We start from the raw sequence: 14,557 nt of genomic DNA, 5'->3' as shown, positions 1-14,557 counted from the left end.
GAGGGAGGATTAGTCTGCGGAAATCAACTCTCTCAGAACTAGTCACCCATTAATTTGCATAATCACCAATCACTAAGCCACAAAAAGGAGCTTAATAGATTGTAGGCACAGGGTGCAATGAAGACATGGAGACAACCAACAGGTTCCCTTATAAATGTACCTCTTATTTGTATTAATTTGCACTTGGGTAAAAGACAAAATACAAAATGCATTACAGAACATGCAATTACTAAAGAATACTCTAAACGCTGAGTAATAGCTAGATAAGAACAGATCTAGGTAACCAGACACACTTAAAGGTTAGACATGTGGTTTCAAAGATATTTTACAACACAAAAGTTGAAGAATACCGTAAAGGAAGTGGGGAGACTGCAGTGGTCTCTAGGTCAGATATTCACAGGTTTCTTATTACCATGTCATATTTACAGATATTTCATAGTTTCTGTTCTGTGGTTTAGATGGAAATACATTTAATATAGAATACATATATTACCCATCTGCATTTAGTGAGATTCCCATTGTAATTGCTGCAGGCAGAAGGCATTGTATGACTATCGTTGATTGTCGCTACATTATTGGAGGGGGAATTTGGTGCGTATGTAGGGAAGGTGACCTGACGGACGGACGGACTAGTCAGAGTGAAGAAAGATAGGTTTGCACAGTGTAGGTAGGAGACAGTGATTACAGTGGGGAAACAACTAGAAAAGTGTAGTGGACGTGCAGTACCTTGGGATGACCATTAGATGGCAGGGTGGAGTGTGAGCAAAGGACTTTACAGCAGCTTAGGGCTTTAGAAACCGTTGGTCATGGGGGGCGTGGTGACAGTTAGTGACAGTTTCAAGGAACCGGGGAAGTTATAAATTCTGAGGGAGGGTTCCAGAAGATTCCAGTCCCCAGGGGGAGCCCAGGTGACAGGAGGACTTCGCCAGTCTGTGTGCCCTGAGGAGAATCCGACCAAGGGGACTGAGGAGAGGGAAACGTCAGGGGGTGGTCCTGACAGAAAAATACCGCAGAAGAGACGAGGCAGTGAGTGCCACATACCGTATTTGACACGACCACTGACCAGTGAAAGCGCTGTTGGTTATTGGGCCTAGGGCGGCCACAGTGGCGGACCTGGCAGGAGCGTCGAACAAGTGAAGGAGGGACAGTACGCATATGTACGTCCCTATTGTAAAAGTACGGTGTGTAAACGGCTCTGGAAACGGAGGGCCGATAAGTGAAGAAACGTGCGGTGTGCTGCGGAGGCCGTCAGGCGGACGGCAAGTAATGAAATAAACTTGGACCTGTTGCACCCAGAATCTGCCTCATCGTGTCTCTGTCATCATCTCTGCGCGGTACAAAAGTAGGACCACCCCCCCCCAGCTCGGCACCCCACCACCGACACTACATTTGGCGTAGTCGGCAGGATCGCCGCCGCTAATACGCTATCTTCTGCGGCAGACCTGCAACTGAAGGACTGAGGAAAACTTGAACTGCTCTATTTTGGATTATAAACACCTGTGGACTAAAAATTACTGACCTGTGGATTACAAATTGGGACGCTGTGTCGGATCTGTGTTGCTTGCAGAGGATCCAGGGCAGTAGCTGATTCTGCCCAAGATGGCGGTATTACTTCAGCGCAGAGGAGAGGTCCGGGTGTTTGCAGTTGTTCAGAATGGACTGGGACCCCCTCCAACATACCCCAAAAGGAAGCAGTATATGCCCGGAGACCGACGTTTCCATATATTGGACCCTGGCAGATGGATGGAGAAGCCTGCCGACACCTCACCTCACAGAGGGAGTGGCACAGAAGAAAAACTTGGCTGCGGCTGTCTGATGCCATTCGAGTGCTGCCCAACGGACGGTATGAGATGCTGCGGGTGTCGGGGCATCGGCCGCCTAGAGTGGCAATGGCGGCGAGAGATGGAGCTGCACCAGAAGTCATCTTCAGATTTACGGGCAGGCAGCGGGATGCTGAGCCGGGGAGCGGAGCCTGAGGGGAGTCAGCGAGAACGGCTGCCACCAATACCAGCAGAGGACTTCTCAGCGGAGCCCCCGAGTCCGGAGGGAAGGCCCGCAGGACAGTGGAGCAAGGAACGGAGGCTGCGGGGGAAACTGCGTGATGATGAAACGGAGGCCGCAGCGCCGGGGAAGGTGAGAGTACCCCCGGCCCTACCAGTGCCTCCGCAAGCGGCCCCCACCATTCTGCTGCAGCACGCGGCCCCCTGCGCACCGGAAGGCCTAGTTACCACGGGCCCCGTGGTGTATGCAGAGCTGAGCGAGGTCCCCGCTCATGTCCCCGAACTACCTCGCCCGGAGTCACCAGTGCAGAGCTCACCTAAAGAAGATGCTGCTGCGCTTTCCCTGCTAATAGCAGCTGCATTGTTGAAATCGGCCGTTACTCCGACTCCGTTGGAAGTAGTGGATGCGGCCTGTCCTGAGGCCGCGGTTATGCCGCTGCTGGAGTCGGCTGCGACCGATTTAGCGGGCCCTGTGATTCCAGCCCCCGAGGACCCGGTTCTCCCCATTTGCCACCTGACCCCAGCGGCTGCTGGGCCGCAGAAATCTTCGGCCGTTTCTGTCTTGCGGTCTTTTTCAGCGGAGTCCCGCCCACCGGACTCCAGGGCCCGTGCTGTTCCCTCCGTGTGGGAAGCGGAGGTGATCAGGAAGAAAAAGGCCCGGGAGCAGGAAGTGTGGAACCTGCTCCACACTCAAGGAGAGGCCGTCATGGAAAAGAAGAGGACTTGAATGGACACCCTCAGTATCCCCGTGGAGCCCTCACCTCTGTCCATTGAGAGTGGTATAGACTGTCAGGAGTTCGATGCACCGTTGTGCAGATTATAAGGACAGTTGCATTTAGAAAAAAGTTTTGTTGTTGTTTAACTGATGCAACTATTTTCTCTCTCTTTCTTTCTTCTTTCTATGTTCTTTATATACGAAAATATGTTTACCTGACAGAACGGGGATACGGAAAAGTGGAGGAGTGTCCAGGTCCAAGGAAGGGGGGGGAGGAAGAAAGAGGAAATGCAATGTTATGTTATATTTTGGTTTTAAAAGTAAGAGAAAATGGAAAAAAAAAAATTATAAAAAAATGGGTACTTGTGCTATTATAAAGTTGTATGATGTATAATATGCAAAGTGAAATGCAACAGGTCCGGGTAAGGGAAGGTCTGCGGGACCAAAGGAAAGTGTGAGATACGGTAGGGATCTAAGAGTTGAGGAGGTCTGGGAGACCGGGACGCCGACCATGACATGTAATTGAAAGAAGGAAAATGAATGGGAAGATGTGAGAAAGACAGCCGTCCTAGGTCAGGTCCCCGACACCACGGACACCCCTGAAGAAGGAAAGGCGGGCGCCGGCAATGATCTGGTAGGTGAGTGGCCTCGATCATGGCGTACCGGATAGTGAAAGGTAACAGTAGGGGAGAGTAGGGGAAAGATACACGCCGTAGAGAGAATACGGGTGTACCTTGCCCAATTTGAAAGACGTTGTCATGTGGCGTGCGCGCTGGTGAGTAGCAGTAGGCTGCTCAGAGCATAGTGCTCCCAGTATGGTTCGGCCCCCGCAGATAGTGGGTTTGGCTCAACTTCTGGTCCGACAACAGAATGTAGGTGTAGATTCAGAACGACGAAGGCAGGGATGACGATTGTCGAGGACGACAATGGACAAAGGAAGGGGGAGTGTAGGGAAGGTGACCTGACGGACGGACGGACTAGTCAGAGTGAAGAAAGATAGGTTTGCACAGTGTAGGTAGGAGACAGTGATTACAGTGGGGAAACAACTAGAAAAGTGTAGTGGACGTGCAGTACCTTGGGATGACCATTAGATGGCAGGGTGGAGTGTGAGCAAAGGACTTTACAGCAGCTTAGGGCTTTAGAAACCGTTGGTCATGGGGGGCGTGGTGACAGTTAGTGACAGTTTCAAGGAACCGGGGAAGTTATAAATTCTGAGGGAGGGTTCCAGAAGATTCCAGTCCCCAGGGGGAGCCCAGGTGACAGGAGGACTTCGCCAGTCTGTGTGCCCTGAGGAGAATCCGACCAAGGGGACTGAGGAGAGGGAAACGTCAGGGGGTGGTCCTGACAGAAAAATACCGCAGAAGAGACGAGGCAGTGAGTGCCACATACCGTATTTGACACGACCACTGACCAGTGAAAGCGCTGTTGGTTATTGGGCCTAGGGCGGCCACAGTGGCGGACCTGGCAGGAGCGTCGAACAAGTGAAGGAGGGACAGTACGCATATGTACGTCCTTATTGTAAAAGTACGGTGTGTAAACGGCTCTGGAAACGGAGGGCCGATAAGTGAAGAAACGTGCGGTGTGCTGCGGAGGCCGTCAGGCGGACGGCAAGTAATGAAATAAACTTGGACCTGTTGCACCCAGAATCTGCCTCATCGTGTCTCTGTCATCATCTCTGCGCGGTACAAAAGTAGGACCACCCCCCCCCAGCTCGGCACCCCACCACCGACACTACACGTATAGGGTTTTTCTCAAAATCGTAAGTTATCTCTTATCCATAGTTACTGAATGCTGGAGCCACAGCGGTTCGGAGAATGGGACCCTTGATTGCTGGAGCCTCAGACTGGGTCTACAGCTATGCTTTAAATGGACCGGAGGTGCACATGCTTGGCTTCTACTCCACTTCATCTATGGGAGCAGAGATGTACTGTCATGTCGGACGCTGTTCACACCACAGCGTCCGGCAGGCAGAGGTAGTTCCACCTCTGTCCACTATAGCCTCAGTGGCGCCGGCTTGATCTTCAGGCTCTCGGGGGTTAATCTTGCTGGAGACCAGGTTGGATGTTTAGTCACGTCCACGGTCTTTAAATAGTCATGCTGGCCTATGGGCGTCGCCAATTATAGCTTGTGTTTCATACCAAGTGGTTCTGGTCTGGAGTGGAGGTGTAGAAGAGAGAGAGATTCGTATCTGGTGGCGTATGTTCCGTTGTTATCCTTTCTCCTTCCCATATTTGTGTTTAGTTGTGCCCTGTTCACATTACTGCATATTCCTGTGTGCGTACGGTGCAGTGCAGTTTAAGTTCTCCCTGTCTGTCATAATTTGTGTGGGGGCTTTGGTGGTTTGTCTCCTCACTGGGTGGAGGGTGGAGGGTTAAGTGCAGGGCTGAGCAGGAGATAAGGAAAGGTTGGAGGCTCAGGCATTTGCACCATCAGCAAAAACCCTGGGTTGAGGGTCAGACAGGGTTTCCCCTAGTTAAAGGGACATCACAGGGGCCTCGGGTATTTCAGCCTTAGTTGAACTAAGCCCCGCGTGACATGTACATAGAAATCATGGGACCCCGTAGCAGAAGTTTTAATTGCCCCCCCCAAAAAAAAAAAAAAAAAAATTGTCGGGGTCACAGAAAAACCTATCTCACAATTTTCCAGCCTTTACATAGACGTTTTCCTTCTGCTGAAGTTTTAGATTTCTCTTTCATTGTGTCACAATCCATGTTTGGATTGTGGCAGATCTGGCTCACATATAACCTTTTTTTTCTTCAAGCCTCTGGCTTAATGTTAGTTTTGCCCCCCGGTGGCCGCCGATATTATTACAACCTTAGTGGCTGCTAATGGGTTTTTGCCCCCGGTGGCCGCTGGGGTTACTACAACCTTGGTTGCTGCTAATGGGTTGCCCCTGGTGGCCACTGGGGTTACTACATGTGTAAATTAGCCAGCAGGTGTGAATCCTCCCCTCCTTCCTATAAAAAGGTGTCAGGTGCTCTGAATCACTGGTGGTGATATTGTTCATTTCCCAACCAACCTTGAAGGAGAGAGGAGCTATTGGGAGCAGTGCTTTGCAGCTCATCCAGAGCTTTGGTGTATCAGCTGTTTAGGTGGAAGCTGTATCTGGGTGCCGTACTCTGTTGCTTGGAGCATTTGCAGCAGAGCAAAGCTAAGTTGTGTGTTTTCCCTGTTTGTTGTTTTCCCTATTGTGTCCACACCAGTGGCCGCACTAACCCGTTCCCTAGTAAGGGATAGGTGCAGGGCTAGTGAGGGATTCAGGTATCCTGGTCGGCAACAGGTGAAGAGCCTATATAGGAACGTTAGGAGTGTTCAGGGACAGTGCCTCAGGGGAGTGCAGGAGGTCTCCACGTCCCCATTCTCTTTTGCAGGGCCCACCGTTGTAACTGTGTCCCTGGTGTTCCCTTGTTTGTCTTGTCATTTTAGTTACCGACCCCGCGGGTCGCGTCACACAGGACAGGTCTACGCGACACATTGGCCCAATAAAGTATGATGCCCGCAAAAGTGCACCCCAAACACAGTATGATACCCCCTTGGTGAATTCCTCCACTTTAGCCTCCACATGCACAGTATAATGACCCTACTGTACCCCAACCTCAACTCCCAAGGCATAGTATGGTGACCTCAACACAGTATGATCCCCCAACTGTGACACCCACACACCTCTCCACACTGTATAATGGCCTGCACTAGCTCTCAAAACAGTATGATGGCCAGCTCTTACCCCTCTACACAGTATAACGGACCCCACACAAAGCTTCATTCTGTATAATTGCTTGCATACAGTATAATGCCCTCACATAGCCCTTCAAAGCTTATAATGGTCCCACATAGCCTTCCATATAGTACAATGGGCCCCATATAATCCTCCAACAATGCACTTCCCATGTCCTCCATACAATATAATGCTCTCCTCATGGTCCTCCTTACAGTATAATGCACCCTAATAGTCCTATATACAATATAATGCAGTTATCATGGTCCTCCATACAATATAATGCACTCCTCTAGGTCCTCCATACAATATAATGCACTCCCCATAGTCATCCATACAGTATAATGCACCCCCCATTTTCCTCCATACAATATAATGCTCTCCCCATGGCCCCCCATACAATGCAATGCACTCGCCATGGTCCTCAATATAATATAATTCACTCCACAGGGTCCTCTAGACAATATAATGCACTCCCCATTGCCCTCCACACAATTTAATATACTCCCATGGTCCTCTATGCAATATGATGCACTTCCCACGGTCCTCCATACAATATAATTTACTCCCCATGGTCCTCCATACAATATAATGGACTCCTCATGGTCCTCTATACAATATAATGCACCCGCCATGGTGCCCCATTACAATATAATGCACTCCCCCTGGTCCTCCATACAATATAATGAATTCCCCATGGTCCTCCATACAATATAATGCACTCCACATTTCCATCTATACAATATAATGCACTCCCCATGGTCCTCCACACAATATAATGCACTCACCATGGTCCTCCATACAATATAATGCACTCTTCAAGGTCCTCGATACAATATAATGCACTCCCCATTGTCCGCCATACAATACAATGTACTCTCCATGGTCCTCCATACAGTATAATGAACCCCCGATGGTCCTCCATACAATAAAATGCACTCCTCATTGTTCTCCATACAATATAATTCACCCCCATGGTCCTCCATACAGTATAATGTACTCCCCATGGCCTTCCATACAATATAACTCACTCATCATTGTTCTCCATTCAATTTCTTATGGTCCTCCAAACAATATAATGCACTCCCCATGGCTCTCCATACAATACAATGCACCACCCTGGACCTCTATACAATATAATGCACTCCCCATTTTCTCCCATACAATATAATGCACTCCTCATGGTTCTCCATACAATACAATGCACCCCCCATGGTCCTCCATACAGTATAATGCACTCCCCATAGACCTCCATACAATATCATGTACTCATCATGACTCTCCATACAATATAATGCATTCCCCATGGTCCCTCATACAATTTAATGCACCCCCCATGGTCCTCCATACAATATAATGCACCACTATGATGCTTGGAGAGAAAGACAGGCGGGATGTTGGGAGCCAGTGAGCATGATTCGGAAGACTCCAGTCGAGGCCTGAGATCCAGACTACGCTGGTCAAGTAATAAAGACCAAAGCAATGCCAGTCAAGACCCGGAACCGAGACGACGCCAGTCAAGAGTTGAGTACCAGCTCCCCCATTTTACCAGATTGAGGAAACGCCCGTCGGCAGTCAAGCACCACAGATACCCAAAGAATACGTAAATAGATACTCTCACCTCAGCTGGTCATCAGAGGACATGAGTGACCAGGGCCGTTGCTTTCAGCACAGACTCACGGTACTGGGTGTAGGCAGGGGAAGGCTATAGATGAGTTGGGGCCTGGTTGATGATAACGAGGCCCAAAAAGCGTTTTTTAGACTTTGTCAGGGTCGAGAAAGCTGCAAAGGTGCCCTAGATACTGCTCCCGCTAAATACAGCATTTGCTCCCTTCCCGGTTAGACCAAAGTTGGACTATAGACCCCAAACTGATCTCGAGGACATGTCTCTTGTTATGTACTAACTAGTGATGAGCGAGTATACTCATTACTTGGGTTTCCCTGAGCATGCTCTGGTGGTCTCCGAGTATTTGTATGTGCTCGGAGATTTAGTTTTTGTCGCCTCAGCTGCAAGATTTGCGGCTGCTAGACAGCCTGAATACATGAGGGGATTGCCTAACAAACAGGCAACCCCCACATGTATTCAGCCTGTCTAGCAGCCGCAAATGATGCAGCTGCGGCAAAACAAACTAAATCTCCGAGCACATACAAATACTCCTAGACCACCCAAGCATACTCGGGGAAACCCAAGTAATGAGTATACTCGCTCATCACTAGTACTAGCCAATATATTTCTATGCATATAATTGCCTGTTAATAAAAAGGATCCAGAATAAAATGGGTTAATATCAATAAAAGACACCACTGCCTCAAACAATAATGTCAAAAGCAACAGGTATACTCCAAAATACAATTGCATGCAAAAAAAAGAGGAAAAGGAGTGCAGCATTGGGGCTACATTATCAGACGGCATACAGGGATTTATTTGGGTGAGACCTATTTGGTTAGTACTAGGGTACTGATTGTCTAATATTGAAGGGCGGTTCCTAGTTTTCCCCAGCGAGATCTCTCGGTCCTGGTATACGGCGAGGAACAGGAGGAGCTCTGTGACACAGAGAGCAGAGTAGGGAGTCCTGAAGCAACAGCCACGGCTGCACCTTCTGAAGCCGCGTGGTGAGGGGGACTAGCACTGTGTCGTGTGCCCGGTATAGTCGGGGCACCGGTCTGTCTGGACCCTCACGGTTACACTTTGGAAGGGTCCTAGCGTCTGGAGCTGTACAGTAAATGCGCGCAGAGGAGGATAACCTGCGGAAAGGGCTGAATCTTTGGTCAGGGTCAGCGGAGACGGAGTCAACCTTCTCCCTCTGGGTAAGTTGTCTTCCCGCTAAGAGCCCCAACCTTGCGCGCTTGACTCTATTTATCTCTTACCAGCCCCCTTCAGTCAGGTGCTCAGGTTTGCTCTGGACAAAAAGTCCTTCCCCCGGCCACACTGGTGACAGGCCCAACAGTTCCAGCCCGGAGACGCAAGGAGCAGCCCTAGCTTGACCCATCTTCCTATACATACATGTGGCAACCGTGTGCCGCATCAGTAACACAAGTACCAACACCTGGAAAGCAGCGATACAGTTAGGGCTGTTCTCAGGCACCGGATGCTGAAGACATCTCTCATTTTCCCCATCTCTGCTGGCGATCAGAGCGTGCAGGGGAGAATGTTGAGATGTATAATCAACTGATAACAGAAAGAGCAAGCGATGACTGATGAGACTATTACTATTAAGCTTTTGTTTACTTTTAGAGATCACAGAAATAGTCACAGACCACGTAACACTGTACGTCTGAGAAGTGGGTGGGCTACAAAATTTTTAAAAGCTTTTGTTCACTTTTAAATATCAAAAAAAGTTCACAGACCACATAACACTGTATGTCTGAGAAATGGAAGTCTACAAAACTTTTATAAGCTTTTTAGCAGTTTTACAGACCACAGAAAATGTTCACCCGACTTTACAGTATATGTCTAAGAAATGGAAGCCTAAAATTTTTTTAAAAGCTTTCTTCATTTTTAGAGATCACAGAAATGTTCACAGACCACATAACAATGTATGTCTGAGAAATTGAAGCCAACAAACTTTTGTGGTAGATAGGCTCACTCGGCTGCATATGGAAGAAGACTCAAAAATGCTATTTCTTTAACCCCTTAATGACCGCTGATACACCTTTTAACGGCGGTAGATAAGGGTACTTAAATCACAGCGCCGTGAATTCACGCTGTGGAAAAAGTGTATAGCGCCCCCCAGAGTCAGATTTTATCCAGGATCTTTGCTGCCAGGGGTAGCCAAGACCCCAGAGAACATGATGTTTTTACCTACCCACTTTTGCAATCGCCGCTATTAACCGTATAATGGCGACCGACATTTAATTTCTCTCTCCTCTGATGTGACTGCACATCAGAGGAGAAAAAGGGTCCCCGATCCCCCCTGGTACCTCCCGGTTGTCCTCGGTCCTCGTGCTTCCCCTCCATGGACGCCACCATCTTCTTCAGGGAAAAAAATGGCGGGCGCATGCGCAGTGCGCCCACCGAGATCTGCCGGCTGGCACCCGGCAACAGTAGGAAGATTTTTCCTATTGGTTCATTTTGGTCACTGTGATAGACCCTATCACAGAGTTCAAAATAAAAAAAATAGTAAATAAACCCCCCCCTTTATCACCCCCTTAGTTAGGGAAAAATAATGAAATAAAGAAAATATATTTATTTTCATTTTTCCATTAGGGTTAGAGTTAGGCTAAAGTTAGGGTTGGACTTAGGGTTAGGATTGGGATTAGGGTTAGGGTCAGGATTAGGGTTGGGATTAGGATTAGTGTTGGGTTAGGATTAGGGTTGGGATTAGGGTTAGGGTTGGAATTGGGGTTAGGGTTGGGGTTAGGGTTGGGATTAGGGTTAGGATTGGGATTGGGATTAGGGTTGTTCCTTCCCGGAGAAAGACCTGGCTAGTCATTGCTTGCGTTGAGAAACATGTGATGGTGTCTCCGCGGCTTGTGTTTTGCATGTTTTTGCATATTTCCCATAAGGGATGGGGGCATTGCTCTAGAATCACTGCGTTGAGAAACATGTGATGGTGTCTCCGCAGTGTTGGATGTTGATCTCCATGAGTTCATTCATTCTCATATTTCAGTCTTTTACTAGGCATTGCTCCTACTAGCCAGTTTGTTACTACACACTGATGAGGTGCGGAGTTTCCTGAATACCTTGAGTGTTGTCTCTTGGCCTTCCGGCATCGCCACTTCGGTGGCTTAAGCCGGTCGCTGCTTTTGGGAGATAGCCAGGAGGTTTCGGGGAGGAGACCCTTGGAGTTGTGGATGATGGGAGTCCGACTTCAATTCTCTGGGACCGGTGATAGCCGGGTCAAAAATGGATTCAGGATTGACATCGCTGAAGATAAGAAGTTGCATTTTTCCCTGGGATATTTGGTCAACATGGTGTTTTATGACATTCTGAAGATTCGGAAGTCCGATATAATATGCCTGCAGGAGTTTAGGAGAGAAGGCAGGTATGTACTGGTGCTATCTTCTATGGCGGCTTGCCAGAATTTGTTTACTGCCCTGAAAAATGGAGTGGCAAATCCTTTGCTGGAAGGTCTTACCTTTTCTGTGCTGTACTCTAAGGGAGATATCCCACTTGTAGTTTTTATACACAACCCTTTTGTTTCCCTGGAGGACATTGCTTTATTTTTGAAAAGACATTGCATTTATGTTCAGTACTCCCACAGGGTCCTGAATGGAGAAGGGCTCTGGACTGGGAAGTACAAATTTTTTGTGAGATTTGGGATGGATCCCCAAGGCCCGGGAGGCATCCATTACCCCCCTCTTAATTTTTCAACTGGGAAAAATACTGTTTTTTGTTCTTTCCAGATGCCCCGATGTATTGCAGGAGGTGTAAAAATTTCGGGCATACCCAGGATAGTTGCAAGGAGATGCCAACTTGCAGGAATTGAAATGCTTCTGGCCATATGGCAAAAGACTGCACAAATCCTGTTATGTGTAATGCTTGTGGTGAGGAGGGCCATAAGTATCGGGACTGTAAGGCCAGGATCAGTCCTAGGTCTTACGCTGAGGTCTCAGGTGGGGCAGCTGCACCCCCTGCTGCTGTTGTTGACATTCCACAGGTTTCAGACCCAGAACTTATAGAGGAACCTGAAATCATGGATGCACATGAGGAGGCCCTGCCCCAAACGGAGTCTCCCAGCCCAGAGATGGCAGTTTTGGAAGCTATTGATGTTGAATGTGAGCTCCCTCTTCAGTCTGATGTCTGTGGGGAGGGGGAGTTGGAGAGTACTCTTGGCAATATCCCCAGTGTATCTTGGTTTGCTACTGAGGAGGAGTTGGCCAGTTGTGGAGATCAAGGTGACTTCACTCTTGCGAAGTCCTCTGAGGATGAGGAGCCTGGAAATTCCTGTAAGAAGCCCAGAACGGATTGGGCAGACCCCGGTGAAGTTGGTTTAAGTCCGGTGAGTGAACGTAGTTACCCTCAGAATGTCTTCTCTCCTGACACCAATGCTTTTTTAGGCATTCCCGCAGACGTAAACAGATTCAAGGAGTTGCAGTTCCAGATGGAAGACGAAAACGGCTGAAGAGGAAGTGGCGTGTATGTTGTCATGTAAATAACACAATTATGTTATGGCTCCCCAAGCTGGTTGGGGCATTGCGTCCCTGAATGTCAGGCAAATTAGATCCAAATTCAGGAGGGCTATCGTTCTAGATTATATTAAACAGATGAATGCTCACATCTTTTGTCTTCAGGAATGTGGGATTGTGGACGCTCCAAGTGATAAGGACTGGGATTATGGACAGCATGTATGGTCTGGCTCATGTGTTAATAGGAATGATGGTGTAGGGATATTAATGGGTAACAGGGAGATTAGTTTAGATAGCTACATGGTGGTAGAGGTGGGTAGATGTATAATTGCATATGTTAGCTTTAGGGGGTGGCGGGCTAGAATTATTAATGTGTACTGTCCATCAGGACATGACAGGAAAAAGGAGCATCTGGCTCTTTTGGAAAAATTAAGTTTGTTTCTTCCTGGCAAAATGCCTACAGTTTTAGTTGGAGACTTTAATTGCACCACAGAAGGGAATTGTGACATAACTGGTAAAAAGTTATCCAATCTTATTTCTGATTTTTCCCTTCTAGAGGCTGCTGCTCTGAAATTTGGCATCCCACCACCGCCAACGTACCATGCTGATAGGGGTGGTATTGCATCCAGGATAGATAAAATGTTGTTTTCCAAAAATATGTTGCGTATGAATTTTGAACAAAATGCTGTACCTTTTTCTGATCATGAGTGTTTGAGAGGTGTGTTTAGTGCGATTGATGACCGTGTGTATGGGGGTGGGGTTTGGAAGCTGAATGTAAGATTGTTAGAAGATGAGGATGTGATGAATGAATTAAAAATAAAGTATAAAGAGTGGAGAGTATGTAAGAGGGATTTTGCGTGTGTACTGGAATGGTGGGACTGGGTTAAGGTGTGTTGCAAAAAATTCTTCAAAAAGTGGGGCTATAAAAAAGCTGCTATTTATCGGAGTAGATTTAATGATTTAAACAGGCGCTTAGACTGGTTAAGGAAGTGTGGAGAAAGTGGCATGGATGTGTCTGATCTGCTGGCTGAGACAAAGAGTGAATTAAAGAGTGTTATGGATGAAAAAGGGAAAGAAATCATCTATTGCACCAAAATAGAACATCTTGAGAAAGATGAAAAGTGCACGAGGTTCTTTTTTAAGAAAATGAATGGGAGAAAGGCTGATCTGGATAAAATCCTGGATAGGAATGGTTTGTGTGTGTCAGGTGACAATGTGATAAAGGAGGTGAATAGGTTCTATAGCAAGTTATATGATAAAAAATGGATTGATTCTGGTCTTGTTTCAGAAGTGCTGAATGGGTTAGAGAACAAGTTGGATAGTGGAGAATGTGATATTTTGAATGAGGACGTAATTATGGAAGAAGTAGAAAATGTGATGAAGAGTGCTAAAAAGAATAAGACTCCAGGTAAAGACGGATGGCCGGTAGAATTCTATGTGAAGGCGTGGGATTTTCTGGGTGCTGTTTGACTGAGATATGTAAGTATATGTGGGAGAGTGGTAAGTTGTGTGAATCAATGAAAGAGGGGGTGGTTGTGCTTGTGCATAAGAAAGGTGAGAGAAAGTGTTTAGAGAATTGGAGACCTATAACATTGCTGAACGCAGATTATAAAATCTATAGCAAATTGTTGGCGAATCGTATGCGTGAGGTGATTGGTAGTGTTGTGGATGAGGATCAAGTGTGTGCTGTGCCTGGAAGAAGTATGAGTGATAACTTATTGTTATTAAAGGATTTGATTGGAGACTGCATGGGAAGGAAACGGAAGTGTATGGTTCTGTCAATTGATTTTGAGAAAGCGTTTGATAGGGTCTTGCATGTGTTTTTGTTTAAAGTTCTGGATAGAATGGGATTTCCTCAAAAATTTGTGAATGGGATAATGTCTTTGTATGATTGTGTGTCAAGTGAGTTTCTTGTTAATGGGTGGTTGAGTGAGAAAGTGAATATTAAGTCTGGTGTAAGGCAGGGGTGTCCCATATCCCCTGTCTTGTTTGTATGTGTGATTGAACCTTTGTTGTGCTTGGTGAGACGTGATAAAATGATGCGAGGTTTGTTGGTAC

The sequence above is a fragment of the Dendrobates tinctorius genome, unplaced genomic scaffold (assembly GCF_039654945.1).
Source record: "Dendrobates tinctorius isolate UK_male_01 unplaced genomic scaffold, ASM3965494v1 ptg000285l, whole genome shotgun sequence".
In the NCBI taxonomy this organism is placed as follows: domain Eukaryota; kingdom Metazoa; phylum Chordata; class Amphibia; order Anura; family Dendrobatidae; genus Dendrobates; species Dendrobates tinctorius.
Note: the sequence above shows the minus strand (reverse complement) of the source record.